This window comes from Carex rostrata, chromosome 14 (genome assembly GCF_964058835.1).
Source record: "Carex rostrata chromosome 14, lpCarRost1.2, whole genome shotgun sequence".
Classification (NCBI taxonomy): Eukaryota; Viridiplantae; Streptophyta; class Magnoliopsida; order Poales; family Cyperaceae; genus Carex; species Carex rostrata.
In genome coordinates, this window is record NC_135931.1 from 3,986,517 (window position 1) to 4,005,952 (window position 19,436).

At 35.7% G+C, this 19,436-nt stretch overlaps 1 long non-coding RNA gene and 1 pseudogene across 2 annotated transcripts; both read right to left on the minus strand.

Annotated features, from left to right (window-relative positions):
* Positions 1 to 10,941: 10,941 nt before the first annotated feature.
* On the minus strand, positions 10,942 to 11,872 carry LOC144565555 (glyoxylase I 4 pseudogene; annotated as a pseudogene). The gene is made up of 2 exons (XR_013514908.1): positions 11,705 to 11,872; positions 10,942 to 11,190 (listed from the first exon to the last, which is right to left on the minus strand). The product of XR_013514908.1 is annotated as a glyoxylase I 4 pseudogene (transcript).
* A 1,254-nt stretch (positions 11,873 to 13,126) lies between these two features.
* Positions 13,127 to 14,552, minus strand: LOC144565557 (uncharacterized). The gene is made up of 2 exons (XR_013514909.1): positions 14,432 to 14,552; positions 13,127 to 14,079 (listed from the first exon to the last, which is right to left on the minus strand). It is a non-coding gene; the product is annotated as an uncharacterized LOC144565557 (long non-coding RNA).
* Between the last annotated feature and the right edge of the window lie 4,884 nt (positions 14,553 to 19,436).

Here is a 19,436-nt window from a genome sequence, read left to right on the forward strand (position 1 = left end):
GACTAATTTATAATAAATATATTCCACTAAAATAATTAAAACAACTTGTTACAATTATTCACTTACTATTTTTAAGCAATAGTCTCTTCCAAAATGATTGATTACCCACCATTTTTAAGCAATAGTCTCTTCCAAAATGATTGATTACCCACCATTTTTAAGCAAGGTTCTAAATAGCGCACTATAGCGTTTTCGGACCATAAAAACTATGGCGCTATCGGCACTATAACGCACTATTTGAGCATAGCGTTGTTTTTTTAGCTAGTCCGCTATGACACGATAAATGCTATTTAAATTGTACTTTAAAAACTCTTCAATCATGATAATTAGTATCATAACTTAATAATTGTGCTTTAAAAACATAAAGAAATCAAAAAAGAATTATCAAGAACTCTGTGAACTCAAAATGATGAAAACAAACGGCAACAAACTGATTTACGAGAAAATCTCATCTCAACTAAATCTTGCTTCCATTAATAATAATTTCAGAAAGGTAGAAAAAGACTAAAAAAGAATTGATTCTTCGACTTAGGCACAGAAAAATAGCTAGACTTGATATAGTATATCGATCAATTGAAGAACTAAAACAATTATTCGAAATGTAACAATAAGTGAGACTTGTAAAATACAATATTCAAAAGCTAAATAAAAATGTTTGTTCAAAGATAAATAGAGATAAAAAGAACTGTCTCAAGATGTAACTAATCTTGAATAACTACAAAATATGTCTGGAAAACATGAAAATAATATAACAGAAATTACAAAAAAATCGTAATTCTTTTATGTAACTGATAAACATAATTGAAAATTAATTACGAATTTCATTTCAAAAAATTTCCAACATCAAAATTTTATAAAGACTATAGCAGGGGCTCTATTTGATGAAAAAAACACCGATTTTTTTTGTTTCAGTTTCCTCTAAAATCTGTAAATTAAAAATACATTTTGAAACAGATTTAGGTGTCATGCTATACTCGTGCCTTATTATTTTCAACAAGGACACCAAATATCTTTAAAAAGTTACTTAGGAAATTAATTAATATTATTTATTTTCATTGTGATAATAAAATTTATATTGTAACAAATTAATACCGATTTTTTTATTTATATCCAAAAAAATATATAAATTTAAAAAACTAACCAAACCGCTTGTTTTTTTCGAAAACTACCCAAACCGGAAAAAAAATTTCCGGTTTCAATACCAATTTTCGGAAAAAAAATTTCCATAAATTGGATCCTAAATCCGGAATAATTTTTTCCGGATTTAGGATTTTTTTTTTTAGGAAATTTTTTTTTAGGATTTTTTTTTCATTTTTCAGTTTTTATTTATAATTTATTTATTTTTTGTATTGAAGTATTACAAATATTTAATATATTTTTTAAAAAATAGATGGAATACTATATAATTTGATTTATTCGAAAGACTGTTACAAATAATCCGGATCAACATTTTTCATGCTGGATTTTTTACAGCCGTAAAAAAATATAATATAATATATGTATATGTATATGTATATGTATATGTATATGTATATGTATATGTATATGTATATGTATATGTATATGTATATGTATATGTATATGTATATGTATATGTATATGTATATGTATATGTATATGTATATGTAATATGAGGAGGGATCAAGTTACAACAATTTTTGAGTTACAACAAGTTACAACAAGCATTTTATACATTTTCAAAGTTCAAATTGTCGATCCAAACCGTTAGATGTGATCTCTACAATAAAATGTGCTTGGAGACCCAATTTTACATTTTTTGAATTTTTTTTTACTATTTATTAAGATGCGTACAAAATTCAATGGTCTGAATTTGACTAGTTTTTGTACCCATCTTAATAAATAGTAAACAAATTCAGAAAAATCTAAAATTTGGTCTCCAAGCACATTTTATTGTAGAGATCACATCTAACGGTTTGGATCGACAATTTGGACTTTGAAAATGTAAAAAATGCTTGTTGTAACTTGTTGTAACTCAAAAATTGTTGTAACTTGATCCCTCCTTATATAATATAATATATATGTTAAAAAATTTATTCGACCCGAACCGTTCAACAAAAATTTTTATTCGATCCGAACCGTTCAAAAAACAGTGATTTTCTACCCATCTTAAAAAATAGTAAAAAAATTTCAAAAATTATAAAATTTCATCCCTAACTATATTTTAATATGGATATCATGTTGAACGGTTCGGATCAACAATTTAGACTTTGAATATGAAGAAAATGAAGATATAAAATATGAGGTATGATGAGGTATAAAAAAAATGAGGCATTGGAACCCTCGTTTAGTGCCTCAAAAATTCAGTTTAAGTTTTCGTTCCACGGTAGGCATTCAACGATCGGTATTTTCAAAGTTTTCAAAGTCCAAACAGTCGATCCAAACCGTTCAACATGATGAATATTTTAAAATGTGCTTGCAGATCAAAATTTACATTTCTCTAAATTTTTTTACTATTTATTAAGATGGGTACAAAAATTCAATGGTCTAAATATGGCGATTTTGTTAAATACTTAATAAATAGTAAAAAAATTCAAAAAAAATATAAAATTTGATATGCAAACACATTTTAACATATATATTATATTATATATACATATATATACATATATTATATTATATATACATATACATATATTATATTATATATATCTATACATATATTATATTATATAGAGTTAGGCTGGGGTGCTATGGATAGCATATAGGCCTCTATGCTACGGCTCAATATTCGAGTTTTCAAAATCCAAACGGTCGATCTGAACCGTTCATCTTATTCTCCATATTAATATCTGATTGGAGACCAAATTTTACATTTTTCTGAATTTTTTTACTATTTATTAAGTATTTTACAAAATTGTTGATCCAACGGTGGCTGCACAAAACAGTAAAACCGTTGGATTAGCGATTTTCAAAGTGGCTTAATAAATAGTAAAAAAATTCAGAAAATTATAAAATTTGGTCTCCAAGCAGATATTAATATGGAGAATAAGATGAACGGTTCGGATCGACCGTTTGGATTTTGGAAACTCAAATATTGAGCCGTAGCATAGAGGCCACTATGCTATCCATAGCACCCCAGCCTAACTCATATTATATATACCTATACATATATTATATTATATATACCTATACATATACATATACATATATTATATTATATTAATTTTTCTTACGGCCATAAAAAAATCCGGCATGAAAAATGTTGATCCGCATTATTTGTAGCAGTCTTTCGAATAAATCAAATTATATAGTATTCCATCTATTTTTTAAAAAATATATTAAATATTTGTAATACATCAATACAAAAAATAAATAAATTATAAATAAAAAATGAAAAATGAAAAAAAAAAGAATCCGAAAAAAAAAATTTCCTAAAAAAAAAATCTTAAATCCAGAAAAAATTATTCCGGATTTAGGATCCAATTTCTGGAAATTGGTATTGAAACCGGAAAAAAAATTTCCGGTTTGGGTAGTTTTCGAAAAAAAACAAGCGGTTTGGTTAGTTTTTTAAATTTATATATTTTTTTGGATATAAATAAAAAAATCGGAAATTAATATGCATGTTATATAGCGCGCTACGATCATATAGTTGGCATTATTTTTACATGATATTCTCTATCTTATTCATCAAATCTACATGAAAAAATTTATATTCTCCGCGTAGGGATGCCAAAAATAATCCGAACCCAAGAACCTATTTAATCGTCCTTCAAATTTTGAACTTCACGCAACCTACAATCAATATGCAACAAAAGACAAGCATTTTTCGCTAGAGTAAAAAAGTGACTTTTCGCGACGGAATATCGTCATAAACGTGTTTTTTCTATTTGCGATGGTACTTTTCGCGATGGAGTCTCATCATAAATGCATTTTTTCTCTCGCGAAAAGTGCATATTTTGTTGTTGTATATGATATGACAAATTAATGGATCGTTTTACCGTTGGAGCTCCCTCTAAAAATCTGTTAAGACCACAAAAAATATATAATACATATTTCGTGAATGAACACCTACTGAACTAACGACAAATGTTAAAATGTTCATTCGATGATAAAAATATTTGAACTTCAAAATATTAATAAATATATATTCTGAAAACTATAATTTATTTACTTATACAAAATTTTAACTTCTAACATAAAAATACTTTCGTAAAATCATTCAAAAAGATGATAAAATATTTCTTATATAAAAAGTATAAATACTGGTAAATTCCAATATGAAAAATACATCTAGGGGAGATCCACTCGCAACAGTAAGTCACAATATTTACGATTTTTACAGTCTAAATGAACAATCGTACAGCATGATATGTTATATTAAATATATATAAGTTATATTAAAATATATTTGCAGATAAAATTTTACATTTTTTTAATTATTTGAATTATTTATTTAGTATTTTATAAAATATTATTTTTTAGTGATAAAAAATTATCTAAAAACAACAGTTTTATAAAATAATTAATAAATAGTAAACAAATTCAAAAAAATATAAATTTGTATCACCAAATACATTTTAACATAGTTATTGATATCACTTTATTAGACCTATTATTTCGACTTGTTTCCATACAAAAATCTATGTTTTGAACCAACAAATGGTGCATTTTACATTGAATATCCATAGAATGTGGTACTGCTATGTTTTGGTTCTTACTTTGCAGGAATCAGGCGAAAACGGGCAAAATCAGGGAAGTTACTGACATCTGAGACATCCGATGCGACCCTCATCACATCCGATGCGACCCTCATCAGAGCCGATGCGACCCTCATCACATCCGATGCGACCCTCATCAGAGCCGATGCGACCCTCATCAGAGCCGATGCGACCCTCATCAGAGTCGATGCAGGTTGCATCAGACCTGATGCAGGTTGCATCAGACCTGATGCAGGTTGCATCAGACCTGATGCAGGTTGCATCAGACCTGATGCAGGTTGCATCAGACCTGATGCAGGTCGCATCGCGAGTTTCCAGAGCAGACAGCAAAGGCCCAGAATTGAAGCACTTGTTTTAAAAAGCCTATAAATAGGCCACCCCTGCTACCAGAGAGGGGGTTCCGAAATTTAAAGATTCAAAGCCTTAAGGAGAGAGAAAAGATCAAGAGAGGAGAGAGATTGGAGATCGCTTGGAGAAGAAGAGAAGATTGCAAGATCCTCTCCAATCCACCTTGGATCTTTGAGCTTCATCATGATCTGCCTATTCTCTCTCTCTTTTATGCTTTCTTTTGCTATGCTTGAGTAGATCTCTAGTTCTTAGGGTTAGGATGTAGTCTCTAAACCTTGTCTTTGAGTTGAATGATGTTTTGATCTAAGTTTGAACTTGTGTGATTGTTGTTTGAGTATTCATTGTTTGCTTGATTGTGATTTCTTGATTGATTCTTGATTGTCTACTGTTAGATGTCTATAGCATCTATTATAGTAATTTGGCCTTGATGTATCTTGTAATTGTGATTGAGCATTTGAGGTAGATCTAAGATCAATAGTAGCCGAGAGGTGAAATTTCTATTATCGAAAGGTTGTAGATACCTCTAGTTAACCAGACAATCAATTTAGGTTAGATACCAGTAGGCGAGAGCCACAGGTTGAAGCCTCGCACAAGAAATCAACTTAGATACGAACACATGTCAGCTCTGCTCGAGGGCCATGCGACCCGCATCAGAGATGATGCGAGTCGCATCATACGGGTCGCATCAGAGATGATGTGAGTCGCATGATAGGTCCAGAGAAGGCAAAGTTTGGGATGAAACCTGAAACCCTAGGAACGCCTTTTATCATTGTTCAAAACCAAAACTTTTAATTGCTTTCATTTACTGTTAATTGAATTGACACCCGAAATTAGGAAATTGAAACGAATTCAAACCAAACCCTTCACACTTCTAGTACTTAACTCGGATTTGTAGAAATTTAGAATCGAATTAAACCGTCCCTGAGGATCGATACCTTAATATACTACACGGATAGGGTTGTGCACTTGCAACCTTAGACGAGAGTAAATTCAAGGTTTAAACTGGTACAACTTGTTGTACCTGAAACTTTGTAAGCCTACTCTGAGAAGCGAACAAGTTTTTGGCGCCGTTGCCGGGGACGGCTATCAATTCTTTTCTAGATTTTTGCTTATCCAAGTTAATCTAGATTTTAATTTGTATCTTTTTCTTTTATTTTTCTCTTACCACAGGAACACAGCTCTTCCTGCACAACCACCTCTCGACGCGCCCCGCATCACGACCGACGCGACTCGCGTGGAAGAGACAGAGAAGTTCAAGACGCTATGGCAACATACCAACAGTGGTCCGGCCACGACAATTCTCGAGGAGGAGGAGGCGGTCGATACAGGGTTGATCAGATCGCAGCTCTATCTGCTAGAGCTGCCGAGCTGGAGGAGGCTTTAATCAAAATGAGCATGAAGGCAGTCGGTAACCATCAACCACAGCCATGTGTCATATGTGGGGATAGGAGGCACTCTTACGAGTATTGCCCACTGGCGGAATGGGATGAGGAACCCGAACAGGTCAACTTCTACAACAATGCACCATTCGACAACTCAAACAACTGCTCATTCCAATCCGATCCACCCGAGCCGTACATTGATCCCGTTGTGAGCAACTTCACACATGAGCAAGGGAAGATGAACCAAATGATGTGGGAGCAAATGCAATCGATGGCAACTCAAATGGCCGCCCAAAGCAAATTGTTGGAGCAACTGAGTCACATCGTCACCTCGAGCCAACCTCAACCTGGAAAGCTGCCCGCGCAGCCAGAACCAAACCCCAGAGGAGAAGCTAAGGCGATCACACTGAGGAGTGGGACCCAGCACGATGAACCAGCTTTCCCAACTGATCAGATCCCAACTGATGCGACCCGCACCACCACCATGCGACCCGCATCAACCTCGGAGGAACCTGTGAATCCTGGTCGCATCGAGCCAATGCGACCAGCAACACCACCTGAAGAACCTGTAGACGCGACCCGCAATGGTACCACGCGACCCGCATCAAAAGAGTCTGACAAAGAGAAAGGGAAAGGGGTTGAGAAACCTGCACCTTACAGACCACCGGTACCCGTTCCCCGATGATTAGCTGAACCAGAAGCATGCTGCACAATCAACATGGAGGATCAATTGGCTAAGGGACAACTTCGCGAGGGATACGGGAGCTCAATTAAAAATTACCCTGATTATCTATCTGAGTTGCAGGTTAAAACAAGCGAGTTGGAATCAGTGTATGGAGCAGATGTGAAAGCAGCTGACCTGGGAGAACTTGGATGCGACCCGCATCAACCTCATGCGAGTCGCATGCCATGGTCTGAAGGCCTTGAAGCTGGTCGAAGCGAGTCGGATGGAGCAGATGCAAGGTCAGAATGCGAGTCGAGTCCACCCGATGCGACCCGCTTAGACCATGATGCGACCCGCGTCAAGGACCAGACAGAGAAACTCACTCCTGAACTCAAGCCTCTTCCAGTAAATTTCAGGTATGAGTTCCTAGATCCAGATAAAAGTTGTCCTGTGATCTTAAATGCAGATCTCAACCCTGATCGGATTGCCACACTCTTGGGGAAATTGAAAGCTCACATAAGCGCAATCGGGTGGTCGATCAAAGATTTGAAAGATATGGGGTGGATTTTTCTTTTGCAAATGTTTGAGAACACGACGCTCCACTCAGATTTGCCACCGTATTGCACTGCTGGACACTTTGAGGATTTCCAAACTCAGCAAAATGTGATCGCGAACTTTATCGAGAAGCTGATGGGCACGAACCTAGCCACATGCATGCACAAGACCATACCAGCGGATGATCACAGACACACGGACCATGCAGACCATCATACGGGCCATGCACAACCAACCTGGTCGATGCATTATGTTCCTTGGTGTGTTAGAAAGAAAAAACCACCCGACCCTTATGAGGAAAGAATGGTGTATCCCTCCGACACATTCGACAAGGCGCTCCACCAAAAACCACCCGATCCACCTCCCACCAATCAGTGAGACGCCCCCGCCTCACCCCCCACTCCATGTCTGGTTAGTTTCCATATTTTCTTCTATTTACCTTTTCTTGTGTGAATTCAAGCATTGAGGACAATGCTTCATTCAAGCTTGGGGGGGTGAATAGAAGAAAACTGTATCTGCATTTAGGTCATGTTTATTTTTCCAAAATTTGCATTTTTAGGTGATAAATTTGTGTGATTGTTTGGGTTAAGGACTTGTTTGAACAATTTTGGTTGTGATTTGGATGACTTTGAAAAAATTAGAACTAACCTCATAATTGATCAAAGAACTAATTAGGAAGGGATGTTTTGAGAACTTGAAAGGATGAAAACTTGAATTGTATCAAAAATCAATTTTTGAAACTGAACTGTGCTTTTTAAATAGGGAAATGGGGATTTTAAATAAAGAAAAATTTGGATATTCATTGGTATGAATGAATACCAATGGATGTGTGTATTCATGGTATATGTGCAAAAGCAAAAGAATAAAAAAATAAAAAGATGGAGAAAATAAGAGTACTGGCAATAAGTCCTATTGGGCGCCTTTGAGCTCGTCTCCCAAATAAAAAAATAAAAAATAAAAAAAAAGGATGGAGAAAATAAGAGTACTGGCAATAAGTCATATTGGGCGCCTTTGAGCTCGTCTCCCAAATTTAGAAAAGAAAAATAACTCTTGCATATATCAACACACGAAGTCCGCGACTTGCTAACCTAAGCTTGTTCCAAGCTTGGGGGAGAAAAACGAAAAATCTCCACAAATGAGAGCTTGATTTTAGTAAAAGAATGATAGATTGATCAATTCGAGTATTCAGCTTTGCAAGTATTAAAACATTCTAGAACTTGAAGTTTGATTAGTCAATTTGTGGGGTGAATCAAAATTGATCAAGGAAAGTCCAAATCATACCATAAAGATTCTCGAGATTCTTGATTTAAGCAACTCATGTAAATTTTCACATTTAGGAACTTAACTTGCATTTAGAGTCCAGCCCGGTAACAAAGAACAGATCTCTGCTTGAGGACAAGCAAAGGTTAAGCTTGGGGGAATTTGATATCACTTTATTAGACCTATTATTTCGACTTGTTTCCATACAAAAATCTATGTTTTGAACCAACAAATGGTGCATTTTACATTGAATATCCATAGAATGTGGTACTGCTATGTTTTGGTTCTTACTTTGCAGGAATCAGGCGAAAACGGGCAAAATCAGGGAAGTTACTGACATCTGAGACATCCGATGCGACCCTCATCACATCCGATGCGACCCTCATCAGAGCCGATGCGACCCTCATCACATCCGATGCGACCCTCATCAGAGCCGATGCGACCCTCATCAGAGTCGATGCGACCCTCATCAGAGTCGATGCAGGTTGCATCAGACCTGATGCAGGTTGCATCAGACCTGATGCAGGTTGCATCAGACCTGATGCAGGTTGCATCAGACCTGATGCAGGTTGCATCAGACCTGATGCAGGTCGCATCGCGAGTTTCCAGAGCAGACAGCAAAGGCCCAGAATTGAAGCACTTGTTTTAAAAAGCCTATAAATAGGCCACCCCTGCTACCAGAGAGGGGGTTCCGAAATTTAAAGATTCAAAGCCTTAAGGAGAGAGAAAAGATCAAGAGAGGAGAGAGATTGGAGATCGCTTGGAGAAGAAGAGAAGATTGCAAGATCCTCTCCAATCCACCTTGGATCTTTGAGCTTCATCATGATCTGCCTATTCTCTCTCTCTTTTATGCTTTCTTTTGCTATGCTTGAGTAGATCTCTAGTTCTTAGGGTTAGGATGTAGTCTCTAAACCTTGTCTTTGAGTTGAATGATGTTTTGATCTAAGTTTGAACTTGTGTGATTGTTGTTTGAGTATTCATTGTTTGCTTGATTGTGATTTCTTGATTGATTCTTGATTGTCTACTGTTAGATGTCTATAGCATCTATTATAGTAATTTGGCCTTGATGTATCTTGTAATTGTGATTGAGCATTTGAGGTAGATCTAAGATCAATAGTAGCCGAGAGGTGAAATTTCTATTATCGAAAGGTTGTAGATACCTCTAGTTAACCAGACAATCAATTTAGGTTAGATACCAGTAGGCGAGAGCCACAGGTTGAAGCCTCGCACAAGAAATCAACTTAGATACGAACACATGTCAGCTCTGCTCGAGGGCCATGCGACCCGCATCAGAGATGATGCGAGTCGCATCATACGGGTCGCATCAGAGATGATGTGAGTCGCATGATAGGTCCAGAGAAGGCAAAGTTTGGGATGAAACCTGAAACCCTAGGAACGCCTTTTATCATTGTTCAAAACCAAAACTTTTAATTGCTTTCATTTACTGTTAATTGAATTGACACCCGAAATTAGGAAATTGAAACGAATTCAAACCAAACCCTTCACACTTCTAGTACTTAACTCGGATTTGTAGAAATTTAGAATCGAATTAAACCGTCCCTGAGGATCGATACCTTAATATACTACACGGATAGGGTTGTGCACTTGCAACCTTAGACGAGAGTAAATTCAAGGTTTAAACTGGTACAACTTGTTGTACCTGAAACTTTGTAAGCCTACTCTGAGAAGCGAACAGTTATCATGTTAAACAGTTTGAATCGACTATTTGAACTTTTAAAATTGCAAATTCAAATTCAAATAGTGGTAAGATGCTATAACTCACAACATTTACAAATGTTGCAAGTGAATCCCTCCTCATATGTTAAATATAAACAAATACTTAAAAGCTAGAAATCAAATAGAAAAGCTTCCCTACACTATCTTTGTTTCATTCCTCTGGTGTATGGTTGCAATTCTTGCAACTTAACACTTTTCCCAACAGATGAGCATCGTCCTCATAACTCAACGAAATACTTAAAATAAAGTCTAAGAACATGAAGAAAGAAACATCGCGCGCTACCACTACCTACTGATTACTGTTACTTAACCTAATTTCTAAGTGTAGGGATCACTTCATCTGCAAGGGAGGATTGTGGCGGTCACGCGGAAGTTTTATACGACCAAACACCCCAACTGGAACCAGCTCCAAATTCTCGCAATTGCTTATCTCGATCATGAATCCATCAGGATCTTTGAAGAACATTTGATCAATTGGTGAACCTTCTTCTTCATTTATTGTTCGCTTGAGATACTTGATCTTCATCTCCTTGAGCCTCTTCTCCATTGCCCATGTATCCTCGCACTATGAAAACAAAAAAACCATTAATTGACGAACGAAATTTTAAGGCGGGACTAGCTAGCCAGTCTAAAACATGCAAGGAAGCATTAACTTCCAAATTACTGGTACAATATAAAGAGTTCTCTCTAAGCTTCTAACTTCTGAAGGCTATGTATGGGTGTAGTAGAGGATAAATCATACCATCATTGAACAAAATTATTCCCTGATTTGTTCACTTAATTATCGCTCTACAAGGCCTAAAAATGATGCTAAAGAAACAAGCGTGACATTACATTTTTGTGTATGTTTTATTTATTTTATTTGTGATCGTATACACAGTTGTAAGCAATTTAACTTCCTAAGGTAGCATCTATTGTTATGCAAATCATTTAGCATTACAAATCTACAAAATTACGTTGGAATATAATAGAATCCCATTAGAGGATTTTAACTTCTTTAGAGAACTAACACTTCACTGTTTTCATCGATTATCATAATTTACTCGAGACATATATACACAAAAGAATCCTTCCAGTACCTGAAAAGATATGTGGTTATCTATGGGGTCAAGACGGTTTGGATCAGCATCCAGAAGTGGTACATCTTCCGGCTTTTGTACTAGATGAACCCCAACACCATAGTTGAACAGCCTGATTGTTAAATTAAGAAAATAACCAGAATAAGAGAAAAAGACGAGACTTGTCATCCAACATATATGTACTTTAATCTATAGGCCATGTTTGGTTGTGAATTAAAGTTACAATATTATAAGTTGCTTATATCAAGTTATGAAAATATAAGATATTTTTGTTTGGTTGTGGGTTAAATTTACGTCATAGGCTAAATCTGAATAGGTGGATTAATTTAAGAGGAGAGACGCGACATAATTAAGTTATGCCAACCTAAAAAGGTGGATTAATTTATGATGACATAAGTGATTTCTTATATTATACTATTTCATTATATCTTATATATCCATATTTGACAGTATAAGTGTAGAATGAGATACTTGTTCCATGACTTATGCCACAACCAAACCATATAGCTCTGCATAGGTAATATTGAGTCTGCTGTGCTTTTGACAAAATTAATTTTTAGAAGAGAAAAACTTAGCTTGGCATACCATGCTCTTGGAGATTGTTTCAAACCATAAATAGTATTCTTTAACTTACACACTAATGACGGATCCGATGTACTTTTGTGACCCAGAGGAAGTGTCATGTAGACTTCTTCTTCCAAATTTTCTTGAAGGAATGCATTTTTTACATCCATTTGGAACATATTCCATCTAAAATTAGTGGCTACTGATAACAAAATCCTAACCGTGTTCATTGTTCATTTTGGCCATTGGTGCAAAGGTTTCTTGGTAGTCAATACCATAAGTTTGCGTAAAGCATTTGGCCACTAACCTAGCCTTATACATTTCAATTGTACCATCACTGTTGTATTTTATCTTGTATACCCATTTACAACCTACTGGTTTTTTATTCTTTGGTAAACAGACAATGTCCCATGTGTCATTTTTTTCTAAGGCTTGAAGTTCATCTTTCATAGCCTTTCACCAAATTGGGTCCTTGTTGGCTTCATTGAAATTGGTTGGTTCGATTTGATTGGTTATGTTACTCAAATAAGCTTGATATTGCGAAGATAAATTTTTGTAAGAAACAAAGTCTTGAATTGGATACATCACCTGATAGGATACATAATCCATTAACTTGATAGAATGCTGAGTTTGTCGTTTGGATCTTCTCAAGCCAGTTTCTTCTTGAACAGATTCTTGAGTTGACTCATTTTCCTCTTCTTCTCCCCCTGAAGAAATTGCGCTTGAGTCATCCAAGTGTTCTTCTTCCTCATGTTCGACCTGTTCTTGATTTAATTCTTTAGGAAAAACAAGGTTATTTGGAAGTAATATGATTGGTTGCCCTTGGGTATTTAGATGGTTGTTTTCTGTTCCAATTGGTTGAAAAAATGGCTCATTCTCAACAAATGACACATTTCTTGAGATATAAAGTTTATGATTTTTTGGATCATAACATTTATATCCTTTTTTTTCCGATGAGTATCCTATAAACATGGTTTTAACCGAATTTGTATCTAATTTGTCATGTCTTTTTATATGTACAAAACATGTACACCCAAACACTTGGATATGATCAAGGTCTATTTTCCTACCTTTTAACATTTCTAAAGGACTCATATTTTTTAGCCTTGGAGTTGGCAATCTATTTATAAGATAGGTTGCTGTTAACACGGCATCGGACCAATAGATTTTTGGGACATTGTTTTGAAAAAGGAGTGATCTGGTGACTTCAAGAAGATGCTGATTTTTTCTTTCAGAAATTCTGTTTTGTTCGAGTGTGTTAATACATGTAGTTTGGTGTAAAATTCTTTTTTGTTTGAAAATTCTGCAAAATTTGTGTTTACATATTCTGTTCCATTATCTGATCTAAAAATCTTGAGTTTGGCACCATATTGATTTTCAATAAAATTAAAGAATTCTTGAAAACGGGAAAATACTTCACTTTTTGCTTTCAAAAGGTAAATCTATGTAGTGCAAGAAAAATCATCAATGAATGTAACAAAATACTTAAAATTATTATAAGAGTCAACTGGAGCTGGCCCCCAAACATCCGAGTGAACAAAATCAAAGCATTTTTCTGATACACTAGTAGATAAAGAGAAAGGTAACCTAGTCTGTTTTGAAAACTTACAAACATCACAATTACTTGAGTCTAAATTATGACAAAAAAGTTTATTTAAAACTTGATCAGACGGATGACCAAATCTCCAATGCAGCAACTTGTCGCGATTTATTGAACTTAATGATACAAAACACTTATTAATATTATCTTCAAGATAATATAAACCATTTTTAAAATTTCCCTCACCAATCATCTTCTCTGATATCCGGTCCTGAAATATCACTTTATTTGGTGAGAATATTACATTGCAGTTTAAATCTTGAGTTATTTTTCCAACAAATAACAAATTTGAATTAAAGTTTGGTAGGTACAAAATATTTTTTACATCTTTTGTAAAAAAAATTGTAGTACCAAAACCATAAATTTGGGCTTTATTTCCATTAGCAACAATCACATGTTGAGGGTCTTTAACTTTTTCAAAATTTTGAAGTTAGTTTGGTCCCATGTCATATGGTCGGTAGCAGCCGAATCAATAATCCAATTACTCGTATTTTGGCACAAATTTTCAGATTTGGGGTTATACAAAGAATGACATGAAAAATCAGATTTAAATAATAAGGAACCTGGAGTCTGTTGTTGCAACAGATTATTAAGTTGAGATAGCAATTGGGCTAGCTATGCAGTAGGCGCCACAAAGGATCCTATTGGATCAGTTTTAGTTACTGGATCGGATCTAGTACGCTGCCCCTGCGCCCCATCATTTAGATGCAATGATTCTGGCCCCTGGCTCAGTCCACCATATCTCTTTTCTTTCTCTCATTTTCGCCCACCGCCGCCGCCATTATTCCCTCTCTCAGTTGGGTCGCAGGTGAGGATGAAGGTGCTAGCAGCTGTCGCGAGTGTGGCCCTGCTTCTTGCAGTGGTCGCACTTGTCGTTACTGTTGGGTGCTCCTCCCCTTGATTTTGCCCCTTCTCGGGTATTAGGGTTAGAGTGGCGGACGGTATAGGCTTTGGTTTCACCGGTGTCAGGATCATTCTGGTTGCTCATATTGGCACGCCGTGTCTCTTCTCTTTCTATGGTTGCCATTACCGAGTCGATTGATGGAAGTTCAGTTGAGCACAAGATTTGAGATTTTACGGCTTCATAGCTTGAGTCAAGACCTCTAAGGTACGTGTAAATTAGGTCTTGCTCTGCCCTTCTTTGAATTTCTTCTGTGTCTGTTATAGGTGGGAGGTAAAGCTGGAGTTCCTCCCATCTTGTCAGTACTTCGGTGCCATACTGAGAACAATTTTTGCTCCCTTGTTTGATTTGTGACAATTCCTGTTTGAGATTGAAAATGTGAGCAAAATTTTGTTGTTGACCGTATAGCCTTTTTACCTTATCCCATAAGGCTTTGGATGAGTTCAGGAGCATGCATAGACGTGCGATCTGAGGCTCCATGGTATTGATGAGCATTGACATCACTGAATGGTTTGTTGTCTGCCATTCTGTGATTCTCCTTTTTTCTTCCTCATCTGGCTCAGCTGGTTTGGCTGCTATCGGTTTTTTTAGGGTTCCATCGATAAACCCTAATTTGCCTCTGCCCCTAAGGCCTATTTGAATGGATCTTGACCATGGGAGGTAATCTTTGTTGCCACTGAGTGTTATGGTTGTAATTCTGGAGTTATCAGTTGGTAGAGACATGGTTTCTGTTTTTTTTGTGATACTGGTATTGTGTACCAGTTTGAGATTATGGGTTTTGGCTCTCTTTGGCTCTAGACCCTCTTTCTATTATTGTTATTTTGATTCACAGGATTGATTCCTGCTCTGATACCATAATGATTTTTGTGATGTGATGAAAATAAGAGAAACGATGAATTGGAAATAAAATTTCTTATTGAAAATTCTGATATGTACATGAGTGTTACATGGCTCTTTATAGCCTATTTTGTATTGTAGCCGTTGGAGACTTTCCTAACAAATTAGATTCTAGATTTAGCCTAATTGAGAGAATTAAGCTTGGTGCCTAATATAGCGTAACAGCTATATTTTGATGCAAGTTGGATTTTTCTCCCTAAATAGCATGTGATGATTTCCTGAGGCTATTTCCTTATTTGTCATCACATCTCAAAGCTTGGTTCCATCGATAAACCCTAAATAGCCTGTGATGATTTCCTGAGGCTATTCGAAAATGGATTGGCATGCATCTCAAAGCACAAATAATCTTGCCCCTTTGTCTTCCCGAATCCTGACCGGCTGATAGTAAATCTGAGCCGTCCGTTTCAATTGTGTTGAGTCAGATACCTGGGAGGATACGGATCCGGTGAATGCATGTTGGGTTTTATTGGAATTTGGAAATTCAGGCGGTGCCGAATTAGATGGAGAACGGTTGTGTACGTGTCATTGCATGTCGATGCCATGTTGAAGCACGCATGTGGAAGATGTTGACAGGTGTCATGCCCACACACTGCCATGATACTACTTTCATTTTTTTTTCATTTAATATTTCTGTTTTGCTGTTGTAACAGTTTTATCATTAAATTGAGACTTAGATTGTATAGCTGATTATCTCTAAGGGGGTGTTTGGTTGAGGTTTTTGAGAGATGATTCCCTGCTATCTAGATGCCTTGAAATATGATTCCCGCGTTTGGCAATATTAGGAAGAGAATAGACTCGGTAATCAGTGATTCCTGGCTATTCTGATTACCACAGATCTTGCTATGGCGATAGCAAAAAAAAAAGACGGAATTCTTTCATTCCCGATTGACGGGAATCAGACGAACCGTGCGCACGCGCTTTTTATTTTATTCAGTTAAAACTGTTTTCTCTTCTTTTCCGATAATTTTCGCGAGAGAAAACTTTCTCCGACTTCGACTTGTCCCCTCGGCCTCCGTTTATACGATTCGACTTCTCCCTTTTACCTCCGTCTCCGATTACAGGTTCTCTCTCTATCTATCTCTCTGCACTAGGCTTCTTATTAGTTCAGAAAGTGAAAAAAATTAGAACACCGATTCAACTGCTTTGTTCCGATGCTTTATTCCAATTGATCGGAACCCAAATTCAACTGATCCAAAATACCATTCAATTGATCGAAACCCAAATTCCGATGCTTTATTCCAATTGCTTGAATTAGTTCATTATGCTTTATTCCAAACTGAGTAAATTAGTTCATCTAGCGTTTTTTCTCTGAAAAACACAGCCAATCAGTTCGGAAAATTGCTTTATTAATTCCAATTGCTTGAAGTCGTCAGGTAATAAGCAAATAGAAGTAGACTACCTTCTTTAGATACCTGTGTAGTTCATTTACAAATTACAGTGATGTGAATCTCTGAACTTATTTTGAGAAATGCAGTGATGTGGATTTCTTATGCTATACACATAATTTAAACCATGTTGACGAAATTATTCACTTATTTACTAATGCCTTATGATATCATGTACTTGCTTCTTATCTAATCATCTTTTGTGAATTTTGATTATTTAGATAAATTCTGCCTGCACTGTGAAATAATGGATGAACCAACCAATCTCTACGCAATTCCTGTTACAATTTCCATTACAGCTTCATACTTTGAGATGCTCTATTATCTAACGTTTAAAGCTATCTTGTTATGGTTGCTATTGATGAGTCGTCAGACCTTGTGGGGTGGTCGTAAAGCTTTGGAGAGACACTCTATTCGATCTATAACTCTTCACATAATGATATTTGATAGTGATTTGGTTTGTGTTGAAAATACACGCATGAATCGAAGAGCTTTTTATAGCCTGTGTGACTTGTTGTCAAGTGCGGGGAGGTTGACATGTGATGGAAGTGTATCAGTTGAAGAGGCAGTAGCAATATTTTTGAATATTTTGGCGCATGATGAGAAAAACAGAGTAATAAAGAGACAATTTGTGAGATCCGGAGAATCAATAAGCAGGCAATTCCATAATGTGCTTACTGTTGTTATTAGATGCCATAATGTTCTGCTTAAGAAGCCAACACCAATACCAGAAGATTCAACTGATGAAAGATGGAAATGGTTTAAGGTACTTCTACAATTCACCAATCATATAAAACATGTACATGGTAAATAAAATCAAATTAACTATTGTCTCTATTTAACAGAACTATCTTGGCGCATTAGATGATACATATATTCAAGTGAATGTATATGACATTGACAAAGCCAGATACCGTACCAGGAAAAAGGAGGTTGCTACAAATGTTTTAGGAGTTTGTTCTCCAGATATGCAGTTCATGTATATTCTACCTGGATGGGAAGGATCTGCTGCTGATTCAAGAGTACTACGTGATGCAATTGCTAGAAGAAATGGATTACATGTCCCTCGTGGTAAGCATATTTATCAGTATTTATCATATATTATATAGCTCATTACTGTATCTAAAAAAATAGAGATTTGTCTAAGATGATTAAGTGACCAGTTTTTTAGAAAGTACAATGATACATGTGAAATAAGTTCATTATTAGCACTTGATGATTCTCAATAAAAATGATACATATCTATTGTTTTATTAAACTAAAATAAGAATAATAATAAAGACATGGACCTCTTTGTAAAAAAACCTTGTCATAATCACTGACAGAGACAGTTCATACATTTTCATAAACTAAATAAAACAAGATGTTTCTTTTAATCTTGCATTATTTTTCATATGCATAATAAGTATATCAATTCACTAAGTCAGTACACAAGTTAATGCATATCTATGTCAAATTAGATTTTAAAGTAATGTTCAAACATAGTGAAAGCCTTGTCCCAGTCATTAGGTTAACACAATACTAATGCATGCATTACTGGTATCACAACTCTATAGAACAACCCTCTGTTAGAAACTGAAACCAAAACTTGATCAAAACTCAAAATTAAGCCAATTCCTCTTCCAAATAGATGGAATACATCATCATGAGCATTTAGGAACAAAAACCCAAATTCTGATATTTTAGCATGCATTACAGTGTGGGGGGGCAGTGCACTGTTTTGACAGTGCACTTCATTTCTGAAATATGAAATTCAATAGGCCATAAAAACTTGTAAAAAAATCATTTTTGAGAAATTCTTTTTTTAGAGTTCTTGTATGTGTGTCGACTATATGCTCATGAAGATGTTTGATCAAAATCAATCCAGAACCACTTGTGCAGTCAGTTTACTGACAGAAGGTAAATCTGGAGCTGTTTTCATGTCTCCAATTCAAAAGATTGTATTTTTCTAACTATAGGTTACTACTATCTTTGTGATGCCGGTTATCCAAATGGAGAGGGTTTTCTTACACCTTACAGAGGTCAAAGATATCATTTAAGTGATTGGAATGATGGCAGATTACCACGAACAGCACGGGAGTTTTATAACTACAAACATTCTTCGGCACGCAATGTCATAGAACGGTGTTTTGGTCTTCTTAAAGGGAGATGGGCAATTCTTAGGGGAAAATCATTTTATCCAGTAAAGATTCAATGTCGAATAATTGCAGCTTGTGCGCTCATTCACAATCATATTCGAAGGAAAATGCCTATTGATCTTTTGGATGTCGGAATGCAAGAGGCCAACCTACTGCTAGAGGAGCTAGATGGTGAGCGAATTACACATATTGAATCAACATATGAATGGACGAATTGGAGGGACACATTAGCTCATGAAATGTTTAC